This window comes from Oncorhynchus nerka, linkage group LG4 (genome assembly GCF_034236695.1).
Source record: "Oncorhynchus nerka isolate Pitt River linkage group LG4, Oner_Uvic_2.0, whole genome shotgun sequence".
Lineage (NCBI taxonomy): Eukaryota > Metazoa > Chordata > Actinopteri > Salmoniformes > Salmonidae > Oncorhynchus > Oncorhynchus nerka.
The window spans coordinates 38436656-38463683 of NC_088399.1; the positions used below are offsets into that span (position 1 = coordinate 38436656).

A 27028-nucleotide genomic window follows, 5' to 3' on the forward strand; every position below is an offset into this window, starting at 1 on the left:
TGTTTCAGGCTTTTACTCCGAAAAAATGAGGGAGATACAGCACTTTCAATCAGAGGCCAGTGGAAATTTCCAGACATCAGCCATGTGCCTGATCGGGAACACGCCTTTCTTTTTTCTCCTTTCCTATTGACGAAGCTTTTGTCTGGTTGAACTATTATTGATTATTTATGACAAACACACCCGGAGGATTGATTTTAAACATTGTTTGGAATGTTTCTACTAACTTTTATTGTACTTTAAAAAAACTTTTAGTCTGGATTTAGTGCACGCGCCTTAAGCATTCGGATTACTGGACAAAACACGCAAACAAAAATAAGGTTTTTGGTCATACAGAGGGACATTATCGGACAAAACAAACATTTATTGTGTAACATGGAGACCTGGGAGTGCCACCAGGTGAAGATCATCAAAGGTAAGTGATTCCTTTTAATGCTATTTCTAACTTTTTTGACACTCTCCTTGGCTGGAAAATGGCTGTATGGGTGTCTGTGGCTAGGTGCTGACCTAACATAATCGCAAAATGTGCTTTCGCCGTAAAGCATTTTTGAAATCTGATACAGCGGTTGCATTAAGGAGAAGTTTATCTTTATCCGTATGTTTTATGATGAGTATTTCTGTAATTTGATGTGGCTCTCTGCACTTTCACCGGATGTTTGTTTGAGACAACGCATTTCTGAACATAACGCGCCAATGTAAACTGAGATCTTTGGATATAAATATGAACTTTATCGAACAAAACATACATGTATTGTGTAACATGAAGTCCTATGAGTGCCATCTGATGAAGATCAAAGGTTAGTGATTAATTTAATCACTATTTCTGACAATGTGAGCCCTCTCCTTGGCTGGAAAATGGCTGTATGGTTTTCTGTGACTAGGTGCTGAACTAACATTAACCTCCTCAACCTATGGGGGCGCAATTTCATTATTGGATTAAAAAAACGTGCCCGTTTTAAGCGCAATATTTTGTCACAAAAAGATGCTCGACTATGCATATAATTGACAGCTTTGGAAAGAAAATACTCTGACGTTTCCAAAACTGCAAAGATATTATCTGTGAGTGCCCCAGAACTGATGCTACAGGCGAAACCAAGATGAAACTTCAAACAGGAAATGAGCAGGATTTTTGAGGCTCTGTTTTTCATTGTCTCCTTATATGGCTGTGTAAGCGCCAGGAATGAGCCTGCCCTTTCTATCGTTTCTCCAAGTTGTCTGCAGCATTCTGACGTATTTGTAGGCATATCATTGGAAGATTGGCCATAAGAGACTACATTTACCAGGTGTCCGCCCGGTGTCCTTTGTTGAAATTGCTGCGTAATCTCCAAGCTGCTCGCATTCATCCATGTGATTGAGACAGAGAGGAGACTTCCAGGAATGATATATCATGAAGAGATATGTGAAAAACACCTTGAGGATTGATTCTAAACAATGTTTACCATGTTTCAGTCGATATTATGGAGTTAATGTGGAAAAAAAGTTTGGCGTTTTGATGAATGAATTTCCTTTTTTCTTTGGTAGCCAAACATGACGCAGAAAACGGACCGATTTCTCCTGCACAAATAATCTTTCAGGAAAAACTGAACATTTGCTATCTAACTGAGAGTCTCCTCATTGAAAACATCCGAAGTTCTTCAAAGGTAAATTATTTTATTTGAATGGTTTTCTGTTTTTTGTGAAAATGTTGCCTGCTGAATGCTAACGCTAAATGCTAACGCTAGCTATCAATAGCTATCAATACTGTTACACAAATGCTTGTTTTGCTATGGTTGAGAAGCATATTTTTGAAAATCTGAGATGACAGTGTTGTTAACAAAAGGCTAAGCTTGAGAGCTAGCATATTTATTTCATTTCATTTGCGATTTTCATGAATAGTTAACGTTGCGTTATGGTAATGGACTTGAGGCTGTAGTCACGATCCCGGATCCGGGATGGCTCGACTCAAGAAGTTAATGCGTGGTGTGCTTTCGCAGTAAAGCCTTTTTGAAAACGGACACAAGTTTATCTTTAAAACGAGAGGGGGATGACCGCGGCCGCTTTCCAATCTTTAGGAATCTCAGACGATACGAAAGAGAGGTTGAACAGACTAGTAATAGGGGTTGCAACAATGGCGACGGATAATTTTATGAAGAGAGGGTCCAGATTGTCTGGCCCAGCTGATTTGTAGGGATCCAGATTTTGCAGCTCTTTCAGATCATCAGCTGTCTGGATTTGGGTGAAGGTGAAGCGGGTGGGGGCTTGGGCCAGTTGCTGTGGGGAGGTGCAGAGCTGTTGGCCGGGGTTGGGGTAGCCAGGTGGAAAGCATGGACAGCCATAGAGAAATGCTTATTGAAATTCTCGATTATCGTGTATTTATCAGTGGTGACAGTGTTTCCTAGTCTTGGTGCAGTGGTTAGCTGGGAGGAGGTACTCTTATTCTCCATGGACTTTACAGTGTCACCAAAACTTTTTGGAATTAGTGCTGCAGGATGCAAATTTCTGTTTGAAAACGCTAGCCTTTGCTTTCCTAATTGACTGTGTGTATTGGTTCCTGACTTCCCTGAAAAGTAGCATATTGTGGGGACTATTCGATGCTAGTGCAGTAGGCCACAGGGTGTTTTTGTGCTGGACAAGGGCAGTCAAGTCTGGAGTGAACCAAGGGCTATATATGTTCTCAGTTAAAACATTTTGAAAGGGGCATGCTTATTTAAGATGGTGAGGAAGGCACTTTTAACCTGTTAGTACTCTAGGGGCAGTATTTCATTTTTGGATAAAAAGACGTGCCCGTATTAAGCGCAATATTTTGTCACGAAAAGATGCTCGAATATGCTTGGAATTGATAGCTTTGGAAAGAAGACAGTCTTACGTTTCCAGAAATGCAAAGATTTTCACTGTGAGTCCCTTAGAACAAATGTTTCGGGCAAAACCAAGATGTATGACCGACCAGGAAATGCACAGGATTTCTGAGGCTACGTTTTCCATGATCGCCTTATATGGCTGTGAATGCGACAGGAATGAACGGACTCTTTCTCTTGTTTCCCCAAGGTCTCTGCAGCATTGTGACGTATTTGTAGGCATATCATTGGAAGATTGACCATAAGAGACTACAATTGCCAGGTGTCCCTCTTGGTGTCTGCGTGGCAATTGGTGCGCAAAAATCAACTCCCAGTATTTTTCCAGTCACTTATCAGAACGAGGCAAGATACAAGGACGGTGCTTTCAATGGAGAGAAATATGACAAACCACCTTCAGGATTGATTCAAACAACGTTTTCCATGTTTCAGTCAATATTATGGAGTTAATTCGGAAAAAAGTTTGACATGTAGGTGACTGATTTTTCGGTTAGTTTCGGTAGCCATATGCATAGTAACAAAAGGGAACGATGTGTCCTACACAAGAATCTTTCAGGAAAAACTGGACATCTGCTATGTAACTGAGAGTCTCCTCATTGAAACATCTGAAGTTCTTCAAAGGTAAATTATTTTATTTGATTCCTTGGCTGGTTTTTGTGAATATGTTGCGTGCTAAATGCTAATGCTAACGCTAAGCTAGCTATCACCACTCTTACACAAATTAGTGATTTTCTCTGGTTCTAAAGCATATTTTGAAAATCTGAGACGACAGGATTGTTAAGAAAAGGATAAGCTTGAGAACAGGCATATTTATTTCGTTTCATTTGCGATTTTTAAAAATCGCTAACGTTGCGTTATGCTAATGAGCTTGAGGCTGTAGTAACGATACCGCATGCGGGATGGGGCGTACTATCAGGTTAAAGAACAACCAGGCATCCTCTACTGACGGGATGAGGTCAATATCCTTCCAGGATACCTGGGCCAGGTCGATTAGAAAGGCCTGCTCGCAGAAGTGTTTTAGGGAGTGTTTAACCTCATAGTCCGCCCAAACCCGTATGCGGTAGCGTAACTACAGCCTCAAAATCATTACCATAACGCAACGTTAGCGATTTCTAAAAATCGCAAATGAAATAAATATGCCTGCTCTCAAGCTTATCCTTTTCTTAACAGTCCTGTCGTCTCAGATTTTCAAAATATGCTTTAGAACCAGAGAAAATCACTAATTTGTGTAAGAGTGGTGATAGCTAGCTTAGCATTTAGCGTTAGCATTTAGCACGCAACATATTCACAAAAACCAGCCAAGGAATCAAATAAAATAATTTACCTTTGAAGAACTTCAGATGTTTCAATGAGGAGACTCTCAGTTACATAGCAGATGTCCAGTTTTTCCTGAAAGATTCTTGTGTAGGACACATCGTTCCCTTTTGTTACTATGCATTTGGCTACCGAAACTAACCGAAAATTCAGTCACCTACATGTCGAACTTTTTTCCGAATTAACTCCATAATATCGACTGAAACATGGAAAACGTTGTTTGAATAAATCCTGAAGGTGGTTTCTCATATTTCTCTCCATTGAAAGCACCGTCCTTGTACCCTGCTTTGTTCTGAGATTTGAATGGAAAAATACTGGGAGTTGATTTTTGCGCACCGAATGCCACGCAGACACCAAGAGGGACACTTGGCAATTGTAGTCTCTTATGGTCAATCTTCCAATGATATGCCTACAAATACGTCACAATGCTGCAGAGACCTTGGGGAAACAAGAGAAAGAGTCCGTTCATTCCTGTCGCATTCACAGCCATATAAGGCGATCATGGAAAACGTAGCCTCAGAAATCCTGTGCATTTCCTGGTCGGTCATACATCTTGGTTTTGCCCGAAGCATTTGTTCTAAGGGACTCACAGTGAAAATCTTTGCATTTCTGGAAACGTAAGACTGTCTTCTTTCCAAAACTATCAATTCCAAGCATATTCGAGCATCTTTTCGTGACAAAATATTGCGCTTAAAACGGGCACGTCTTTTTATCCAAAAATGAAATACTGCCCCTAGAGTACTAACAGGTTAACTGTGATGAGAGGTGGTCGTTTGACCGCGGACCCATAACGGACGCAGACAATTAGGCAGTGATCGCTGAGATCCTGGTTGAAAACAGCAGAAGTGTATTTAGAGGGCAAGTTGGTCAGGATGATATCAATGAGAGTGCCCATGTTTACGGATTTGGGGTTGTACCAGGTAGGTTCCTTGATAATTTGTGTGAGATTGAGGGCATCTATCTTAGATTGTAGGACGGCCGGGGTGTTAAGTATATCCCAATTTAGGTCACCTAACAGTACGAACTCTTACGATAGATGGGGGGCAATCAATTCACATATGGTGACCAGGGCACAGCTGGGAGCTGAGGGGGGTCTATAACAAGCGGCAACAGTGAGGGACTTATTTCTGGAGAGTTGGATCTTTAAAAGTAGAAGCTCATAGTTAAAAAATTAGAAAATCTTTAGAAGCAGAAACTGTTTGGGCATAGACCTGGATAGTATGACAGAACTGTGCAGGCTATCTCTACAGTATATTGCAATTCCGCCCCCATGCGGACCACCGAGGCAGTTAAAGCGGCAATCAGCAGTTCGAATAGTCCCCGGCCCTGTTTAGGTAAAAAGCTCAGGGACGGGACTGGAGAAATATAACCACACTCAAATTCATAGATGGATGCAAGGATTGACCATTCATGATATCTACACTATAGTTTTAACCATGGTTCGAGGCTTTTCAGTATTTATTTACATTTACTTTGTTTACAAACATTGGACTAAAACAAGCTGATATTTTAGGTTCCGATGGGGTACGACAGTTGAACTAAGCTCTTGAGGCATCTATAAGTTATAATCTTCAAGAATCAATGGGTACATATCATTAATGTAGAAGTCCATCATTTGATGTAGCAACTGCAGATTGGTCCATTAAATAAGCCACCAGTAATAGGCATCCAGCCATGGAGACTGGGAGCATGTTGATCCCCACCTCTCCTTTTTCTGCCACATTAGAAGACAGGCAGCCAGGGCAGGTCCAGTCGCTCTATTATGGGGGATCCTACTAATGCTGATCAATACCTCATTAATCCATGTTGTGACTTGGCTTGAATAGACTTGAATAGAATTAGTTTTTTGGAATCTTATGAGTTGGAGAGCTTCACTTCTCAGTTAGGTCAAGACGGGGTTATGTAAACATAACAAACATGATGTTGTGACTAATCTACAGTATATCTAACCATCCAAGGAGCCAAGCCATGATGCCGTATCAATGACTTATGTGAGACCTTAAAGCAGGAACAGTGTATACAGGATGTGTCACTGGAGCCATGCAAAATGTTTTTGCCTTTCATCATGTGCATGTTTAAATATTGTGCCTCAAAATGCTACTGAAGCACAACGCTGTACGAAAATAAGCTGATTGGTAAATAAACTATACAAACTAAAAACGAAACAAAGTGCATTAAAGCCAGAGAGCCGAACATGACACGTGGCAGTGTAATAATGCAGCTCCCTGAACCCGAGCTAGGTTGCCATTGCCTCCTGGTTCTAAATAAAAAATGTACGTTTCCAGTGTCTGGTTCGATTTATGAATCAAAACCGCAGAAATAATTGGAAACCGTCAAGGTTCTAAGTCGACTGTATTATGAACCAAGATTCAAGGGTGCTTACCCCATTATATATTACTTTTTTTGCACTATGTGGTCAAAATAACACTTTGATATTGTGAAAATGCAGTTTCAGCCTGTTCAGGTGGGATGGAACTTCAGGTGGTTCAGGTGGGATGGAACTTTTGGCCCACGTGATATCACATTGCAATCTGATTATAATAGACCAATGACTGTTCATCTGGGTAAGGGGGTGGGCTCTAGACCATCAGCCAATCAGGGCTGTGTATGTAAATATCTTCACATTTGTTTCCTAACGCCCACACAATCAGACTGAGCATTTGAAAGGACAAAGGGAAATAAATGATAAAAAATATATTTTGAAGTTATTTTCATTAAATAAACACACACAGTGATGTATTAGACATACAGTGACGATTTAAAAATACAATTACAAAAGCTGCATGGGGGTTTAACAGTGTATGCCTGATAAAGGATTTACCTCTCTTTCTTGAGCCTTTGTGTTTTTGCTTTTGGGGTTTTGTTTTTAAAGGCTGATGTGACTGGTCATACCTCGCATTCCCTGGAGCCAGAGATGCAGGTGCAGGACCCAGTCCCGTTGCCGAGCACCTCCAAACCCTCCGGGGTGGCAGCCGGGTTGTAGCTCATGTAATATTCCTGCAGCTGGGAGCTCAGGTTCTGCTCTGGCTCGGGGCTCTTTTTCCGTCGCTTGCGGCCCACCACGGAGCTCTGCTGCAGGAGTCGTGCAGCGTTCGGGTAGCGCCTCCACGACACATAGATGACGGTCAGGATGAGCGACATGGAGAAGAAGAGCGCCACACTGCCCACCACTACCTTGTGGAAGGACATGAGCTCCAGCTCTGGGGGCTGAGTCACCACCAGGCTGCGGAGGGAGGTGGAGCCTGGGGAGGGGAGTCTCTGGGGTCAATTCCTACCCGGCTTGGGAAGGTCGGGTGGGGAAGGGGCTGAGGCCGAGGTGGGGGTAGGGGGGCCAGGGTGGTAGGTGGAGGCAGGGGTGGAGGGGGGCTGGTGGGAGCAGGTGTTGGGTCGGGTGTCGTCTCAATTAAATCTGGTGTCGGGGAAGGAGTTTCTGTCTGGAAGTAGTCTGTTTCCTCACAAATTCCGTTGTTCCTCGTAGCCTCCATGATCTTCTCTCCCTGGAGATGCTTTGGGCTGCTGCATATCATGGTGGTGTCTTTAGTGCCTCGAAAGTTTCTCAGCCAAGCCACCAGTGGGCAGATGCCTGTCCCACATTCCCACACGTTACCCGCCAGGCTGATGGAGGTCAGGGATATCCAGGCAGACACTGCCTCCTGGGACACATTGGACAGTTTGTTGGACTCCAGATTGAGGATCTGTAGGTTGGGCAGGCAGTGGAATACGGCTGGGTCCAGGGTCTGGATCTCGTTGCCAGACAAGTCCAGTTTCTGCAGCGTGTGCCAGCTCCAGGGCAGGCCCTGGTTGACTGCTCGGATGCGGTTCCACTGCAGATAGAGCCCCCGCAGGTTAGCAAGACGTGGAAACAGAAAGAAGTTGATCCGGGAGAACTGGTTGTGTTCCAGGTGCAGCTCCATGAGCCTCTGCAGCCCCAGGAAAGTGGTCCTGGTGAGGGCCCGGAGACGGTTGTAGCCCAGGTCCAGAAACTCCAGGCTGCGACATTCCAGGAAGGCCCGGATGGGGATGTTGGTGAGGCCGTTTGAGCGGAGGTGGAGGTTCTGCAGCTTCCTCAGGCCGTGGAACTGCCCCGGCTGCAGCATCTGCAGCTTGTTGTAGGACAGGTCCAGGCTGCGGAGGTTGGGCACCCCGTGGAAGGTGGCATTGTGGAGCTGAGAGATCTTGTTGGAGCTGAGGATCAGCTCTTTAAGCCTGCGGACCCCCTGGAAGGCCCGGCTATCTAGAGCAGAGATCTGGTTGTGGTCCAGGTAGAGCCAGAGGATTTGGTTGAGGTGGGCAAACTGGTAGGGGAGCAGTGTGTGCAGGTCATTGTAGCGGAGAGAGAGGCCTTGGCAGCCCACTGAGATGTTCTCAGGGACATCTGAGAAGCCAGCTGACTCGCAATGGACGATTTTCCCCTCACAACGGCAGCTGTGGGGGCAGGTGCGTTCACCAGAGCAGAGCAGCAGCAGGGCCTGGAGGACGAGGAGCAGGAGGAGTGGGAGGTGCACCAGTCGTCCATCACACAGCTTAGAACCTACGGATAGAGAGACAGAAAGGGAGAGAAGAAGCAGGCATGTTAGAAAGGAATTCTTACTAATCCACATAGACAAAAATACCCATAAAATTATAAATATTAATGATTTTATAGTTCAATTAGAGTACGTTCATCATTGCCACATTCAAGGATGTTCCGTACATTGTAAAAGGATATTCTAAAAAATATTTGATTTTAAATTAATACATATAACACATATACATCATGTTTTCATATTCTCGTTGCAATCAATATGAGATTGTTGTACAACAGTTAGTGCATTATGAATATTACGCTTTCAAGGTCTGTTGATTGACATGGCAAAAATGTCTAAGTGCACACACACAATGTTTGTATTGGGTAATTGTGCTCCCTTTTCACCCCGGTGAATCTGTGCAAGGCTCATAGTCTTGTGTTACAGCTCTTTGCATTTCTAATGCTGCAGTAGACAGCACACAGACTACAGGCTTATGCCCTGATAAACTAGTCAGGAGACAAGACCCTACTTGTCTTGACACATAACACTCCTCTCACCCCCTCTGTGATTCAACGCTTTGATCCTATTCTTCTCTGCTTTGTTCTCTTTGTGCAGCAGATAATAACGTCTTGTCCCCATTTTAAACCATTTGTTAGGAAACAAGAACACCTGTAGATTTAGCTCTAATTGAGGCACATTGCTGCCTGCTGTGTGATGTCTTCCCTTTGCGCATAAAGACAGACAGTGTGACGTGACAGTTAGCAAAATTGAATTCCCTCGAGAACTGATGTGTCCATGAAGTGGCACCTTCAGCTGGAATGTTACTTCAATGTAATCGAGGAGGTCTCTAGGTTATGGATGGATGACTGTGTGTGTGTGTGATCAGAGGCTCCGTACAGTACATTGACATGGGGCCCCAGATCAAAGCAACCCATTCTCTAGGGCAGTGTTCCCTGATTGATATCCGTGAGGACAAAAATGTGAAAAAATTCCCTATTTCCTGAAATGACATAACTTGCACACCATGCCACTGATGAATGCTAGATATCACGCCCTCAATGAAACAATTGAATATTGAAGCGTATATATGAAATGTAAATGTATGTTCTAAGTAATTTAGCAGACACTCTTATGCAGAGCGACACAGTTGTTGCATTCATATTAAGGTAGCTATGTGAGCCAACCGCATATCAAAGTCAGATGCTAGGTTTTCATCGAATTGGCGACAGATTTTCATGTGAATATTCAAAAATCTGCATAAAGAAAATGTGCGCATTTTCCCACCAGTGGTGTGTTTCCACCATACCGACTTGTTGCAGATAAAAATCAGTGTGTGATGTCGTAGGTCACACAAAATGTACTTCGCTTAAATGTTCATGTACTGAATAAAAATCTAAAGTTCAATATGTTTCCATTGCATTTTCAACTCTACCAATAGTTTTGTCACAAAATCTGTTGCGTTAAATATCATATGTGCCGACTCTGGTCTTGGCACATGCACTCTAGCCAACAGCTCACAGACACAGTGCAGATAGGCTGAGTGGGGAGGCTACTTACATTATGAAATTATTATTGATAAGAGCGATATTTGTATTTGTCAAATGGCAGTCAAGCATCGATCATCACGTCACCAGAAAAATACCCTTGATATTTATTTGAATGTACAGTTGAAGTCGGAAGTTTACATAAATTTAGGTTGTAGTCATTAAAACAAATTTTTCAACCACCTCGTAAATTCCAGAAAATTATATCATGGCTTTAGAAGCTTCTGATAGGCTAATTGACATCATTTGAGTGAGTTGGAGGTGTACCTGTGGATGTATTTCAAGGCCTACCTTCAAACTCCGTGCCTCTTTGCTTGACATGGGAAAATCAAAAGAAATCAGCTATGACCTCAGAAAAAAAATTGTCTGGTTCATCCTTGGGACCAATTTCCAAACACCTGAAGGTACCATGTTCATCTGTACAAACAATAGTACGCAAGTATAAACACCAGACGCGTTCCGTCTCCTAGAGATGAACGTACCTTGGTGTGAAAAGTGTAAATCAATCCCAGAACAACAGCAAAGGACCTTGTGAAGAAGCTGGAGGAAACAGGTACAAAAGTATCTATATCCACAGTAAAACGAGTCCTATATTGACATAACCTGAAAGGCCGTTCAGCAAGGAAGAAGCCACTGCTCCAAAACTAATGATGACCATCGTTATGTTTGGAGGAAAAAGAGGGAGGCTTGCAAGCCGAAGAACACCATCCCAACCGTGAAGCACGGGGGTGGCAGCATCATGTTGTGGGGGTGCTTTGCTGCAGGAGGGGCTGGTGCACTTCACAAAATAGATAGCTTCATGAGGGAGGGAAATTATGTGGATATATTGAAGTAACGTCTCAAGATATCAGTCAGGAAGTTAAAGCTTGGTTGCAAATGGGTCTTCCAAATGGACAATGACCTCAAGCATACTTCCTAAATTGTGGCAAAAAGGCTTAAGGACAACAAAGTCAAGGTATTGGAGTGGCCATCACAAAGTCCTGACCTCAATCCTATAAAAGCTGTGTGGGCAAAACTGAAAAAAGCATGTGGGAACAAGGAGGCCCACAAACCTGACTCAGTACTCTAGCTCTGTCAGGAGGAATGGGCCAAAAGTCACCCAACTTATTGTGGGAAGTTTGTGGAAGGCTACCCGAAACGTTTATCCCAAGTTAAACAATTTAAAGGCAATGCTACAAAATACTAATTGAGTGTATGTAAACTTCTGACCCACTGGGAATATGATGAAATAAATAAAAGCTGTAATAAATAATTCTCTGCTATTATTCTGACATTTCACATTTTTAAAATAAAGTGGTGATCCTAACTGACCTAAAACAGGGATTTTTTTACTAGATTAAATGTCAGGAATTGTGAAAAACTGAGTTTAAATGTAATTGGCTAAGGTGTATGTAAACTTCCGACTTCAACTGTAGCATCAATCTCATCACCATGCACTTTCACCACCGTGTGAATTTCATCATAACTTATTTTATTTTATTTATTTCACCTTTATTTAACCAGGTAGGCAAGTTGAGAACAAGTTCTCATTTACAATTGCGACCTGGCCAGCAAGGAAGGAACTTATTCCATCTGTGACTCCAAGTTTCTTCAATATGATGGTTATTATATCAAGATTTACGCATAAAGGCATTTCCACCGCAATTTCTTGCATAATTAATCTTAGACACAAAAAGATCCCACCATGTCAAATGAACAAATGATCTGTCAGCATTTGTAAAATTGTACCGAAACTTCCTGTTTCCATCATACCGTAGCTGTCGAGATTTTCTTTTATACAGTACTCGAATAAAAACTGTTGAAGGAAACGTGATTATAGTAAGTCGTTTTTCCCTTAATAAAGTAGCTATCAACAAAGTTAGTGCTAGTAAGAAAAGACGAGGGAGTATAGTTCATAAAGGCAAGTGTTTTTTTTCCTTAGTGAGATTAAATACCAACCTCTGCTGCTGTTTGAGAAAAAAAAGTAATGCCCTAATGCCCTCATTCAGAATGCCCTAACCTGCAGTGCCTTTGCAAAGTATTCAGACCCCTTGACTTTTTCCACATTTTGTAAGGTTACTGCAGTGTTACTCACTATTTTTTGTAAGGGGGCCACTTTGGGTTGAGACAATCATTCAGAGGGCCACACAGATGTTTAATTTGTACTTTTTCTTCCGACATTATCAATTGAGAGAAAATTCAGAGCAATAGAGCACATGCAATTTATTTGATGTACAGCACATCACAAATATATACACACACACATGTTATGTAGCCTATTCGATGTGTGTCAGACCCATATTAAGGGTTACCTCAGTAGTTCGATGAGTGAAAATGTGCCTTCTGCTCCTTGACTGAATTCATTCTACATGTATAGTCTGTTGGTGCTATCCTTGTGAGGAAATCCAGGTGTGCATTGGTCAGTCTGTTTCTGTTTTTGTGTCACAATACTCATTGTTGAAAACGTTTCTTCACATGAATAAGTGTTGACAAAAATGGTCACCTTTTGCACGCACTGCTTCAGAAGTGGATACTCTGTGTCTGACACAAGGCTCCAGAAATGGGTTCACCTGATCTTAGTTCACCTTACAATGTGTCATTTGCCTGCAGCTCCACTATCTCACTCTTTATTCCAGCACGGTCAGGACAGAGGGCTGTGATGACAGGGGTCAAAGATGACACTAGAACATGAAAGGGGTTCTCACTGACGTTGATAAACTCCTTGTATTCCATGATATTCTTGAATCTTGACTCAAACTACTTCAACTCTTCCAACACACACAAATGCATCACAGCTAAAAATGTTGCAGTATGCTGGGTTGGGTGTGGTGACTGCCATGAGTTTTGGGTAAAATATGAACAGTATGGAGATTTAATTGTGAAATGCTGTGACCACACGCAGAATTTTGCCCAGTTGTATCTTTCCTTGGAGCTGGAGATTCACCATGTTTAGGTAGCATGTGATGTCAGTTAAAAAGCCAGAATTAATATCCACTATGGATCATCCAGCTCTGGCTCCTCTCTCCCTTTGCTTGCAACACATTCATGAATTTGAGGGAGGAGAAAGAGAAATCTTTCCAAACTGCCACAAAACAGCCAACTCACCTCGTTGTGAAATATCAAGTCGCCGTATTCCGTTTGGTATTCCTCCAGCAACTCAGTGCCCTCGCAATAATAAATGTTCACCACGTGCACGACGTGCTGCATCACATTCTTTGAGTTTAGCCACAAGTGCTTCCTGATGAATGATACTGTACAATGAAATGTAACAAATTTGGGGAAATCCTCTCACTTTCTCACCAGGCCTATGAATCCCTTCTCCTTACTTCGCATGCTTGGGGTGCCGTCAGTGCACACAGATGCCATATTTGACCAGTCAATATTATTATCAGCACAAAATGTAACATGGGCAGTAAACATTTTTTGAGGGAAGCGGACCCAAACACATAATTGGGCAATGTCACTTACATCAGTGCTTTTGTCAAACGCAATTCTAAAACACGGCACCACGGATATGTCAGTAATCAGTCGCTTACCGATGTCCTCGCCGATGTCTTCTACAGTATGTGTCTTGTTATGGTCGAGTCAGAGTTGCAGTCCCTTAGTTTGTGAAATCAGCACATCGGCCACTTTCAGCCAAAAAATATTCCTTGACAATCTCCACATCTGTGAAGGCCTTCTTGTTTCTCGGAGTATCCAAGCAATCTCATATGTTGCCTCTGTTGTTTTCTCTGCAACAGTGCTAGATCTGTCCATCATCTGTCGTTGTTCTTTGAGCTGTCCTTTTGAGTTGTGCTATTTTGCGGTTTCTGTGGTTGCTTTGTGGCAGATATGTTTTGTCAAAGTGGGCATGATGTGACTGGAAATGTCACTCTAAATTTGCTCGTTTAAAACAATTGACTGCTTTCTGGCTAATTGAGCAACTCCCATCATGCAGTACAACAAAAATACTGGTATGTCCATTTCTCTTGGAACGTTCTGTGTTTTTCTTGAATTGACCGAATCCTTCTCTTTGCCACCGGAGCCATGTTAGCTACGTTAGCTATGTTAGCTACGTTAGCTATGTTAGCTAGCTGCATTTCCCCGCCCCCATCTTCCTGATTTTCCTGTTTCTCCGGTGGTTGTTCGTTCATAGCTGTCACGTTGTTCTCCAGCTCTTCCACCTCATGTTCATTGTCAATAGATTTACGTTTGTTTTTTACAATAAATCGATCCATGTCGATCAGACTGCAAAATTAGCTAGTAGCAAACTGATGTGTCGGTCGCTGTAGCTGAGCAGTCTATTTCAGCAAACGTTCTAGTTCAGCCTTTCTGTTAAACAGCTGCGCTATACTGCCATCTATCTGCCATCCAGAGAACAATAGATATATTCAATGAAGTGATTCAGGCCTGCCTTAAACACATTGAATTGAAATTGTATCATTGTTATGTATTATGAATGTAAAACAGGAAAATCACTGCAAGCTGCAAATTAAGGGCTCGCGGAATGAGTACCCCCGGGTTAAAGCCTTATTCTAAAATGGAATAAATATTTTTTTCACCTCACCAATATACACACAATAACCCATAATGACAGCGCAAAAACAGGATTTTTGAATTGTTTGCTAATTTAAAAAAATAAAACAGAAGCATCACATTGTCATAAGTACTCTGTACTTTGTTGCAGCATCTTTGGCAGCAATTAAAGTCTCGAGACTTCTTGGGTATGACACTCCAAGCTTGGCACGCCTGTATTTTGGGAGTTTCTCCCATTCTTCTCTGCAGATCCACTCAAGCGCTGTCAGGTTGGATGGGGAGTGTTGCTGCATAGCTATTTTCAGGTCTCTCCAGAGATGTTTGATCGAGTTCAAGTCTGGGCTCTGGCTGGGCCACTCAAGGACATTGAGAATCAATTTCCGAAGCCACTCCTGCGTTGTCTTGGCTCTGTGCTTAGGGTCGTTGTCCTGTTGGAAGGGGAACCTTAGGACCCCAGACTGGGGCGGAGTGCTCTGGAGCAGGTGTTCATCAAGGATCTCTCTGTACTTTTCTCTGTTAATCTTTCCCTCGACTAGTCTCCCAGTCCCTGCCGCTGAAGAACACGCCCACAACATGATGTTGCCACTACCATGCTTCACCGTAAGGATGGTGCAAGGTTTCCTCCAAACGTGACGCTTTAGTCTTGGTTTCATCAGAGTTCAGTCTTGGTTTCATCAGAACAAAGAACCTTGTTTCTCATGGTCTGAGAGTCTTTAGGTGCCTTTTGGCAAACTCCAAGTGGCCTACATGTGCCTTTTACTGAGGAGTGGCTTCAATCTGGACACTACCATAAAGGCCTAATTGGTGGAGTGCTGCAGAGATGGTTGTCCTTCTGAAAGGTTCTCCACAGAGGAACTCCGGAGCTCTGTCAGAGTGACCATCGGGTTCTTGGTCACCTCCCTTTCCAGATTGCTCTGTTTGGCCGGGCGGCCGGCTCTAGAAAGAGTCTTGGTGAGAGAAATAATCTTCTTCCATTTAAGAATGATGGTGGCCACTGTGTTCTTGGGGACCTTCAATGCTGCAGAAATGTTTTTGGTATCCTTCCCCAGATCTGTGCTTCGACACAATCCTGTGTCGGAGCTCTACGGAGAATTTATTCGATATCACAACTTGGTTTTAGCTCTGACATGCACTGTAAGCTGTGGGAGCTTATATAAACAGGTGTGTGACTTTCCAAATCATGTCCAATAAATTGGGTTTACCACAGGTGGATTCCAATGAAGTTGTAGAAACATCTCAAGGATGATCAATGGAAACAGAATGTACCTGACCTTGATTTGGAATCGCATAGCAAAGGGTCTGAATACCTATACAGGGTCTGAATACAGTATATATACCTATATTAAGTATTTCAGTTTTTAATTTTTAATACATTTGCAAACATTTCTACAAGCTTGTTTTCGCTTTGTCATTATGGATTATTGTGTGTAGATTGCTGAGGATTTTTTTCTTTAATCCATTTTAGAATAAGGCTGCAACGTAACAAAATGTGGAAAAAGTCAAGGGGTCTGAATACTTTCCGAAGGCACTGTATATGGTGATGCTACAGCTCACTCATGAAAAGACGTATGGTTTTCATGAATTCATAATGGTATGTAAATGTTGTACTTGTCTGGGCCTTGAATTGCATTTACATTCTGTGCCCCCTCAGTATTTACTAATGTTCTGACCTTGGTGGTTTGAGTGCCCATTGCCCACACTATTGCCTTACATTGGCTTTAGTGTCTTTTTAATAACAGCACTGGACACACACTGGACATGAAGAAACAGGCTTCTTTCTTTTACAACTCCGATGCTGATGTCTTCAGCGAGTTTTCTGCCATTGAAATCGTTGTGCGGGCCACTTACATGTTCTTTCAGGACACATTAGTCCAAAAAAGTGTAAAAATATACAGTATATATACTATAATATTATATATACACACACACATATTGTATTCTGTTCTGTCAGAGTGACTGAATTCACACCCCTTGAAATGAATTCAAAATGGATTCAAGTTAGATGTATTTTGTCACTGGCATACACAAAAGTCCCCATCATGTCAAAGTGGAATTATGTTTTTCACATTTTTACAAATTAATAAAAAATGAAAAGATGAAATGTCTTGAGTCAATAAGTATTCAACTCCTTTGTAATGGCATGCTAAAATAGGTTCAGGAGTAAAAATGTGCTTAACAAGTTACTTAACAAGTTGCATGGACACACTGTGTGCAATAAAATGTTTAATATGCTTAATATGCTTTTTAAATGATTACCTGATCAATGTACCCCACACATACTGTACCACAAAGGCCGGGGTGGCTTTTCAATGCCTCGCAAAGAAGGGCATCGCTTGGTAGATTGGGGGGGGGCAGACATGGAAGTTGGTGAGGTTATTATTACACTTTGGATGGTGTGTCAATACACCCAGTCACTACAAAGATACAGGCGTCCTTCCTAGCTCATATGCCGGAGAGGAAGGACTTTAAAACAGTTACAGAGTTTATTGGCTGTAACAGGAGAAAAATGAGGATGGATCAACAACATTCTAGTTACTCTACAATAATGTACAGAATACAAATATTCCAAAACATGCATCTTGTTTGCAACAGGGCATTAAAGTAATACTGCAAAAAATGAGGCAAAGCAATTCACTTCTTGTCCTGAACACAAAATGTTATGTTTGGGGCAAATCCAATCCAACACATGACATCCAATACAACACATAACTGAGTACCACTCTCCGTATTTTCAAGCACAGTGGTGGCTGTTTGATGTTATGGCTATGCTTGTAATCGTTAAGGACTGGAGAGTTTCAGTATAAAAAAAGAAACAAGCACAGGCAAAATCCTTGAGGAAAATCTGCTTGTCTGCTTTCCATGAAACATTGGGAGATGAATTCACTTTTCAGTAGGACAATAGCCTAAAACACAAAGCCATATTTACACTGGAGTTGCTTACCAAGAAGACAGTGAATGTTCCTGCGTGACAGAGTAACAGTTTTGACTTAAATCTTCTTGACAATCTATGTCAAGACCTGAAAATGGTTGTCTAGCAATTATCAACAACCAATTTGAAAGAGCTTAAAGAATTTTGAAAAGAATAATGGGGAAATGTCACACAATCCAGGTGTGGAAATCTCTTAGAGACTTACCCAGAAAGACTCACAGCTGTAATCGCTGCCAAAGGTAATTCTACAAAGCACTGACTCAAGGGTAGAAATACTTATGAGAATGATACATTTCTGTATAAACTTTCTAAAATCTTAAAAAACATGTTTTCACTTTGTCATTATGGGGTATTGTGTGTAGATGGGTGAAGAAAAAACAATAATTGAATACATTTTACATTCAGGCTGTTACACAACAAATGTGGAATAAGTCAAGGGGTATGAATACTTTCTGAAGGCACTCAGTGGACAGTTTATTAGGTAGACAGTGAGTCTCGTGGCCGTGGCTTTCTATTTAAAGCAGGCAAACAGGCTGCTTCAAGGACAGCTTTTTTCCATCTACGTAACATTGCAAAAATCAGAAACTTTCTTTCCAAAAATGATGCAGAAAAATGTATCCATACTTCTAGGTTAAGACTACTGCAATGCTCTACTTTCCGGCTACCCGGATAAAGCACTAAATAAACTTCGGTTAGTGCTAAATACGGCTGCTAGAATCCTGACTAGAACCCCAAAAATGTATCATATTTCTCCAGTGCTAGCCTCCCTACACTGGCTTCCTGTTAAGGCAAGGGCTGATTTCAAGGTTTTACTGCTAACCTACAAAGCATTACATGGGCTTGCTCCTACCTATCTTTCCGAATTGGTCCTGCCGTACATACCTACACGTACTCTATGGTCAAAAGACGCAGGGCAGCCTAGTGGTTAGAGTGTTGGACTAGTAACCGGAAGGTTGCAAGTTCAAACCCCCGAGCTGACAAGGTACAAATCTGTTGTTCTGCCCCTGAACAGGCAGTTAACCCACTGTTCCTAGGCCATCATTGAAAATAAGTATTTGTTCTTAACTGATTTGCCTAGTTTAAAAAATAAAAAATTGTCCTTAGAATTTCTAAGCAAACAGCTGGAGGCAGGACTATCTCCTATAGAGCTCAATTTTTATGGAATGGTCTGCCTACCCATGTGAGAGACCTACTCGGTCTCAACCTTTAAGTCTTTACTGAAGACTCATCTCTTCAGTACGTCATATGATTGAGTGTAGTCTAGCCCAGGAGTGTGAAGGTGAACGGAAAATCTCTGAAAGCAAACGAACCGCCCTTGCTGTCTCTGCCTGGCCGATTCCTCCCTCTCCACTGGGATTCTCTGCCTCTAACCCTATTACAGAGGCTGAGTCACTGGCTTACTGGTGCTCTTCTATGCCGTCCCTAGGAGGGGTGCGTCACTTGTGTGGGTAGAGTTGCTGCCGTGGTTCCTGTCTGGGTTGGCGCCCCCCCCCCCCCTTGTCTCAGAATGCTAAGTTGGTGGTTAAAGATATCCCTCTAGTGGTGTGGGGGCTGTGCTTTGGCAAAGTGGGTGGGGTTATATTCTTCCTGTTTGGCCCTGTCCGGTGGTATCATCGGATGGGGCCACAGTGTCTCCTGACCCCTCCTGTCTCAGCCTCCAGTATTTATGCTGCAGTAGTTTATGTGTCGGGGGACCAGGGTCAGTCTGTTATATCTGGAGTATTTCTCCTGTCTTATCCGGTGTCCTGTGTGAATTTAAGTATGCTCTCTCTAATTCTCTCTTTCTCTCTCTCGGAGGACCTGAGCCCTAGGACCATGCCTCAGGACTACCTGGCATGATGACTCCTTGCTATCCCCAGTCCACCTGGCTGTGCTGCTGCTCCAGTTTCAACTGTTCTGCCTGCGGCTATGGAACCCTGACCTGTTCCCTGAACGTGCTACCTGTCCCAGACCTGCTGTTTTCAACTCTCTAGAGACAGCAGGAGCGGTAGAGATACTCTCAATGATCAGCTATGAAAAGCCAACTGACATTTACTCCTGAGGTGCTGACTTGTTGCATCCTCAATAACTACTGTGATTATTAGTATTTGACCATGCTGGTCAGTTATGAACATCTTGGCCATGTTCTATTATAATCTCCACCAAGCACAGCCAGAAGAGAACTGGCCACCCCTCATAGCCCGGTTCCTCTCTAGGTTTCTTCCTAGGTTTTGGCCTTTCTAGGGAGTTTTTCCTAGCCACTGTGCTTCTCCACCTGCATTGCTTGCTGTTTGGGGTTTTAATCTGGGTTACTGTACAGCACTTTGATATATCAGCTGATGTAAGAAGGGCTATATAAATAAATCTGATTTGATCAAGGCATTCAGTTACTGTTCGATTGAACATTAGAATTGGCAAAATGAGTGACCTATGCAACTTTGAGTGTGGTATGATCGTTGGGGCCTAGCGCGCCGGTTCCAGTATCTCCAAAACTTCCGGCCTCCTGGGCCTTTCACATACGACTGGATGTAGGGTTCACAGAGAATGGTAAGGCAAACAAAAAACATCCAGTCAGCGGCAGTCTTGTGGGGGAAAACAGCTCGTTGATGAGAGGTCAAAGGAGAAAGGCAAGAATCATGCTAGCTAACAGGCGGGCCACAAACAGGCAAATAATGGTGCAGTACAATAGTGTAGAGGTCGACCGATTAATCGGAATGGCCGATTAATTAGGGACGATTTCAAGCTTTCATAACAATCGGTAATCTGCATTTTTGGACACCGATTATGGCCGATTACATTGCACCCGACGAGGAGACTGGGTGGCAGGCTGACTACCTGTTACTCGAGTGCAGCAAGGAGCCAAGGTAAGTTGCTAGCTAGCCTTAAAAAACCATTTTAACACAATCACTAGCTAGCTACACATGGTTGATAATATTACTAGTTTATCTAGCTTGTCCTGCGTTGCCTATAATCAATGCGGTGCCTGTTCATTTATCATCAAATCACAACCTAATTCGCCAAACGGGTGATGATTTAACAAGCGCATTCGCGAAAAAAGCACTGTCGCTGCACCAATGTGTACCTAACCATAAACATCAAAGCCTTTCTTAAAATCAATACACAAGTATATATTTTTAAACCTGCATATTTAGTTAATATTGCCTGCTAATATGAATTTCTTTTAACTAGGGAAATTGTGTCACTTATCTTGCGTTCAGTGCAAGCAGAGTCAGAGTATATGCAGCAGTTTGGGCTGCCTGGCTCGTTGCGAACTGTGTGAAGACCATTTCTTCCTAACAAAGACTAATTGATTTGCCAGAATTGTACATAATTATGACATAACATTGAAGGTTGTGCAATGTAACAGCAATATTTAGACTTAGGGATGCCACCCGTTAGATAAAATATGGAACAGTTCCGTATTTCACTGAAAGAATCAACTTTATGTATTCGAAATTATAGTTTCCAGGTTTGACCATATTAATGACCCAAGGCTCGTATTTCTGTGTGTTATTATTTTAATTAAGTCTATGATTTGATAGAGCAGTCTGACTGAGCGTTGGTAGGCAGCAGCAGGCTCGTAAGCATTCATTCAAACAGCACTCCTGCATTTGCCAGCAGCGCTTCGCTGTGCTTCAAGCATGTGCTTCAAGCAAGTTTATGACTTCAAGCCTGCCAACTCCCGAGATTAGGCTGGCAATACTATAGTGCCTATAAGAACATCCAATAATCAAAGGTATGTGAAATACAAATGGTATAGAGAGAAATAGTCCTATAATTCCTAGAATAACTACAACCTAAAACTTCTTACCTGGGAATATTGAATACTCATGTTAAAAGGAACTACCAGCTTTCATATGCTCTCATGTTCTGAGCAAGGAACTTTTTTACATGGCAAATATTGCACTTTTACTTTTGTTACGGTTTTCTTTCGTCGAAGAAGAGGAGGACCAAAATTCAGCGTGGTTATTTGTATACATCTTTAATAAAGATGAAAACACAAACAGTATACAAAAACAATAACCGTGAAAAAACCTAAACAGCCTATTTAAAAAAAAATTTTTTGGTTATCTTTAATAAAGACGATACAATACAAAACGTACCGTGAAAAACCTAAACAGCCTTATTTTTTTATTTTTATTCGATACATCTTTAATAAAAAGATAAATGAACAGTAAACGTACCGTGAAAACCTAAACAGCCTATTATTATTATTATTTTTTATATATATATTTTTTTATAAAGAATAATTTATTATCTTCAATACCATTCATTCTTTACAACTCATAATTTTCATACATACTCAAATAATGGTATTTTAATTTAACTAATTTAACTAAACATAAACCCCAAACAAAACCTCAGGGGAGCATCTTCCCTCCCCGTCACCCTACAAAATACCTTTCCCTATCTCCCCTTCCCTAATCTATCCCCTTACAAATCTAAATGACACCCAGCCCTAAACCCCCCTTCCACCTCTCCCGAGCAGCATGCTGCCCCCACTTCCTCTCCTCCCTCTTCATCCTCACCCTCAAATCTCCTTCCACCCTCCTCACTATCCCTTCCACCCCCCAATCTCTCCCTGTCTTCACCATGTTCTGCCTGGCTTCCCATAGCCCCTGTTTAAAGAGACTCATGAGAAGCCAGAGCAGAAACCTGTCCCTATCCGTCCCTCTCGCTCTCCCTACACCTCTCTCTAACCTGGCCCACGTCAATACAAAATCCCCCCTTACCAAACCGAACAACACCCGTGCCCTATCCCATACTACTCCGGCAAAGGCACAGTCCCAAAAGACATGGCGCACAGTCAGTCTCCTCCCTGCCACAAGAGGATCTTGGACAGGTGGGGGATTGCACCAAACTATACCGGTACATGATGGAATGTACCGGCAAGCACTTATTTATGGAGGCTCAACCAATTCAGGTCCTTGAGCCTGTTGTCCAGACCCCGCTCCTGCACTCCCTCCCAGACCACTTCCGAGATGCCCACTACAGGCGCCGGACTCCCTGCCTTTCTGACCTCCTCGTACAGGTGCCTGTGATCTAAACCTACTCGGGCAACTTCAACCTCAGGGTGCGCAGGACCCGTGTTAGACCACACCATTACGCTTCTCGCCTGATACGAGAAGAACACCCGCAGGAGGTAACCGGACGGGTGTATCACTGGATGAGCAAGCTCCGTTAACAAGAAAGAAACAAAAATTGTGTCCAGCTTGAGGGGGAAATGTGGTACCCCCCTACCTCCCTCCCCGATGGGACAGATCATGCGTGCCCTGGCGACCCACTCGCACCTGCCACTCCACATGAACTGAAACACAAGCCTCACTAGAGGCCTCCTCAGACAAGCCGGCAATTGGTAGATGTACGCCAAATACAAAAGAGACGGCAACACATCCACCTTTAGGACCAGGACTTTGCCCATAAAAGACAAATACCTAGCCTTCCACATTGCTAGCTTCCTCTGTACCACTGCGATACGCATTTTTCAGTTTAGCGTCGCTGAGCCGGAGGTCTCAAAATGGACCCCGAGAATCCTCAGGGCCCCCTCACAGAGAGATAACCCCCCAGGCACATCCGTTCTACCGCGCCATCTTCCGGAAAACTTGACGGAGGACTTTGCATGGTTCAGAACTGCTCCCGACGCTCGGGTGAAATCCCCAAAGATGGCAAGGGACCTTGTCAGGCACGAGTCCTTGCACAACAGCAAGGAAGTGTCGTCGGCGTACTGCGTCATCTTAACACGCAGCCCACCACTTCCAGGGATCAACAAGCCTTCCACCCCTGTGTCTGCCCTAATGGCAGTTAATCAGGGCCTCCATCACTTCTCTAATGTCCTCCGGCAACCGCCTGGACAAGTGTTCTAAAAACACATTTCCCTGCTCTACATCTATTTCCCTTTCCTTAAATAAACTTTGGAAATGATCAGTTGTCACCCTGACCATATCCTCTGGTTCTCTAACTATACTACCATTTTCTTCCCTAACGCCATGCATTACCTTCCTACTCTGTCTGGCCCTAACCGACTTAAAGAACATAGCAGAACAAGTCTCATTATGTTCTAGAAAGCCACTATGCGCACGCTCCAGGAAAGCTTGAGCCTTCCGCTCCTGCAACTCCCTGAGCTGCGCCTTTAGGGTTGCGGATCTCTCCCAGTCAAACGACCCGCCGAGGTTGCCTGCCTCGTACTCGAGTTCAATTAACCTTTGGATACGATCCACCTCCCTCCTCTCCTCCCTTTTTTTCCTCTTGCAATACCCTATTATAAAAGCACTAATCCTCACCTTAACTAATTCCCACCACTCTAACACCCCCTCGCACATGGACCGGAGGCCTTCAAGCCTCCAAAAGAAACCATAAAACCCGTCAACAAAAGCCTGCTCCTCCAGCACATCCCGATCTAACTTCCAGTACCCCCTACCAAAGAGGCAGACTGGCGACCCCACCTGCAGGAGCACCCCGTCGTGATCCGAAAAGAAAACAGGCAACAGCCGCCCAGACAACTTGCCCAAAGACCTGGGTACAAAAATATAGTCGAGCCTCCGCTCAACACCCCTGGAGTTGCGCCATGTAGGACCGGCCATTTTCGGAGTAGTGTGCAGACCACCATCTACCAGACCATGGCAAGCCATTAGCCCGGCAATGGCGCCTGCACTGCTATCCCCCCTATTCCTAAATCTGTATTAAAATCCCCCCCTATCACTAATTTCCTATTTGTGACACACAGGGGCGTCAGACAGTCCACCATCTCCCTCCTGTCTGCCACCACCTGTGGCCCATACACCACCACTAATCTAAATTTACAATCCCTTATCGTGACATCCACCCCTATAACCCTCCCCTGCATTACCACAAAAGAATCCTCCACTTTTACCTCCCTGTGCCCACACAAAATCCCTACCCCCGATGAGTGCACCCCCCCAATACCCCAAACCGACTCCCCCTTGTCCCACTCCCTCTTAAACCTACTAACATCCCCTCCATCCCTCAGGTGAACCTCCTGTAAAAAACAAAAATCAAACCCCACACCCTCCAAATAACTAAAAACCGCCCTCCTCTTAACAAAATCCCTTAAAAACCTTACATTTAAACTAACAAAAGTAAAATTAGACCCCATGAAAGAATAAAATAAAAACATGTAATACACTCAAATTCTAAACCCAGACAGAAAAAAAAAACAGGAGACTCACCCGATGCTCCCCTGCTCCATATCTACCGGTGAGAACACCATCCGTACTCCCGACATCCCCCCCTCTTCCTCCATCTCACCAACCCAGGATGCAGGAATAGTGTTTGGCTCGGGGTGCCCTGCACCCTGGGTCTACCCCCACACTCCTCCCCTCCCCAGTGCTGCAGCTGGTTTGGAAAGTCCCCAAACAAAACACTCCCCACCTCCTCCTGTACCCAGTCCTGAGTCTTGTTAGGTGTGTCCCCACCCAACAGAAGTTGAGGGCCTGGGGAAACCAGCAACAACCCAGAGGTTTCTCCCACCCCCATCACTCTCTTGGCCATCCCCTCCCTCTCACTGTCGGCCAATCGCACCCTCCTCTTCATTCTCTTCTTTGGTGATGGCGGCAGTGGAGAGATACCACCCTCCCCCCCCCGCCAGCTCCTCCACCATACCCCTCATCTCTTCCACCAGGGCACTTTCCCCCCAGTCCACTTGCTCTTCCACCGTCTCCTTCTCCAACACTCCTCCCTCGCTTTCTTCTCTCTCATGCTCCTCCACTCGGTTGCCTTCTTCCGCCGCTTTTCCTGTTTCTCCTACTCCCGTGCCTTCCGTTTCCTTCTCTCTTCCATCCGCCGCTTCTTGCTCCTCCTCCTTCCTTGCGGCCTTCCCCTCTGGACCTGTACTCTGGTCATGAGGCGTGCTTTCTTCCCCTCCTCTTCTTCCCCCATCCCCCGCTCCTGCTCCCCCCCCAGCCGCAGACGCATATGACCTCTGACGAGCCGGGCACCCCCGCCACAGGTGTGCTGACGAGCCACACCCGTGGCACGCCTTAGGCTTGTCACAATCCCTCGCCTCGTGTTCCTCAGATCCACAAAATCTGCATTTTCTTGTGCTGCACGAGGCGAATATGTGGCCGTAGGCCATACAGCGCCTGCAAAATGGGGGCTGACGTGCATAAAACAACGTCCCCCTGTCAGCCCCTAGGGAGAACATAGCAGGAGGATGGAGGTAGCCACCATGTCCCTTTGGGTCCTCCCTGAGGAGGGCCTGGAAGCCTCTCCTCCCATTCCAAAACCCTAGGGAGTCTTTGAGGTGCCTTGCTGAGGAGACGTTATCCATGTATCTCCCCAGAAAGGCCCTCACCTCTTCGTCCTTAACGCAAGGGTTGTAAATGTTAACAGTTACAACCCTAAAGTTGTTCTTCGCCAGGCTCGTTATTTCATAGTGGCTCATCGGCCTCTCACCTCCCACTGCTCTTGCCCTTCTCAGGATATCATCGTGTTTCTCCTCTGTATATGGTGCCACGTCGTATGCTCCCTCCAACGAGTTGCCTTGGAAACAAAACACGTCCTTCACCGTCAGCTTTAGAATCCCCATCAATATTATACTTCCAAAAGTTTCCCGTCCTAAAGGCTCCAACTCCTTTTCCTTCCAAGCAAACCGAATCGTGTTGGCCAGCCCAATCCCAGGGACCGACCGTGTTGATGTATTTAGCACCATCTCCGCAAGGAGAATGGCGCTCGTTCCCTTCTCTTCCAAAACAAGGAAAAAAGAAAAACCAAAGTGACTGAGCCTATTTGGTGCAAACAAACACAGAGACAGGAACAATCACCCACGAAACACTCAAAGAATATGGCTGCCTAAATATGGTTCCCAATCAGAGACAACGATAAACACCTGCCTCTGATTGAGAACCACTCCAGGCAGCCATAGACTATTCTAGACAACCCCACTAACCACTATCCCATAACCTACAACAAACCCCTAGACAAAACACACCACATAAAATAACCCATGTCACACCCTGGCCTGATGAAAATAAATAAATAAAACACAAAATACTAAGACCAGGGCGTGACAACTTTCTTCTCCAACACTTTGTTTTTGCATTATTTAAACCAAATTGAACATGTTTCATTATTTATTTGAGACTAAATTGATTTGATTGATGTATTATATTAAGTTAAAATAAAAGTGTTCATTCAGTATTGTTATAATTGTCATCATTACAAATATATATATATAAAAATTGGCCCATTAATCGGTATCTGCTTTTTTTGGGTCCTCCAATAATCGGTATCTGTGTTGAAAAATCATAATCGGTCGACCTTTACCATAGTGGTCTGAGACGCGTGCAGAACGGCATCTCTGAACACACAACTCGTTGGTATTTGTCACGGATGGGCTATTGCAGCAGACGACCACACTGGGTTCCATTCCTATCAGTTAAAAACAAGAAGCAGCAGCTTCAGCGGGCACGTGTT

General features: G+C 43.7%; 1 pseudogene; it reads right to left on the reverse strand.

Annotated features, from left to right (window-relative positions):
• Positions 1-6988: 6988 nt before the first annotated feature.
• The window catches only part of LOC115128907 (leucine-rich repeat transmembrane neuronal protein 4-like), a 30108-nt pseudogene continuing 10068 nt past the window's right edge, over positions 6989-27028 (reverse strand).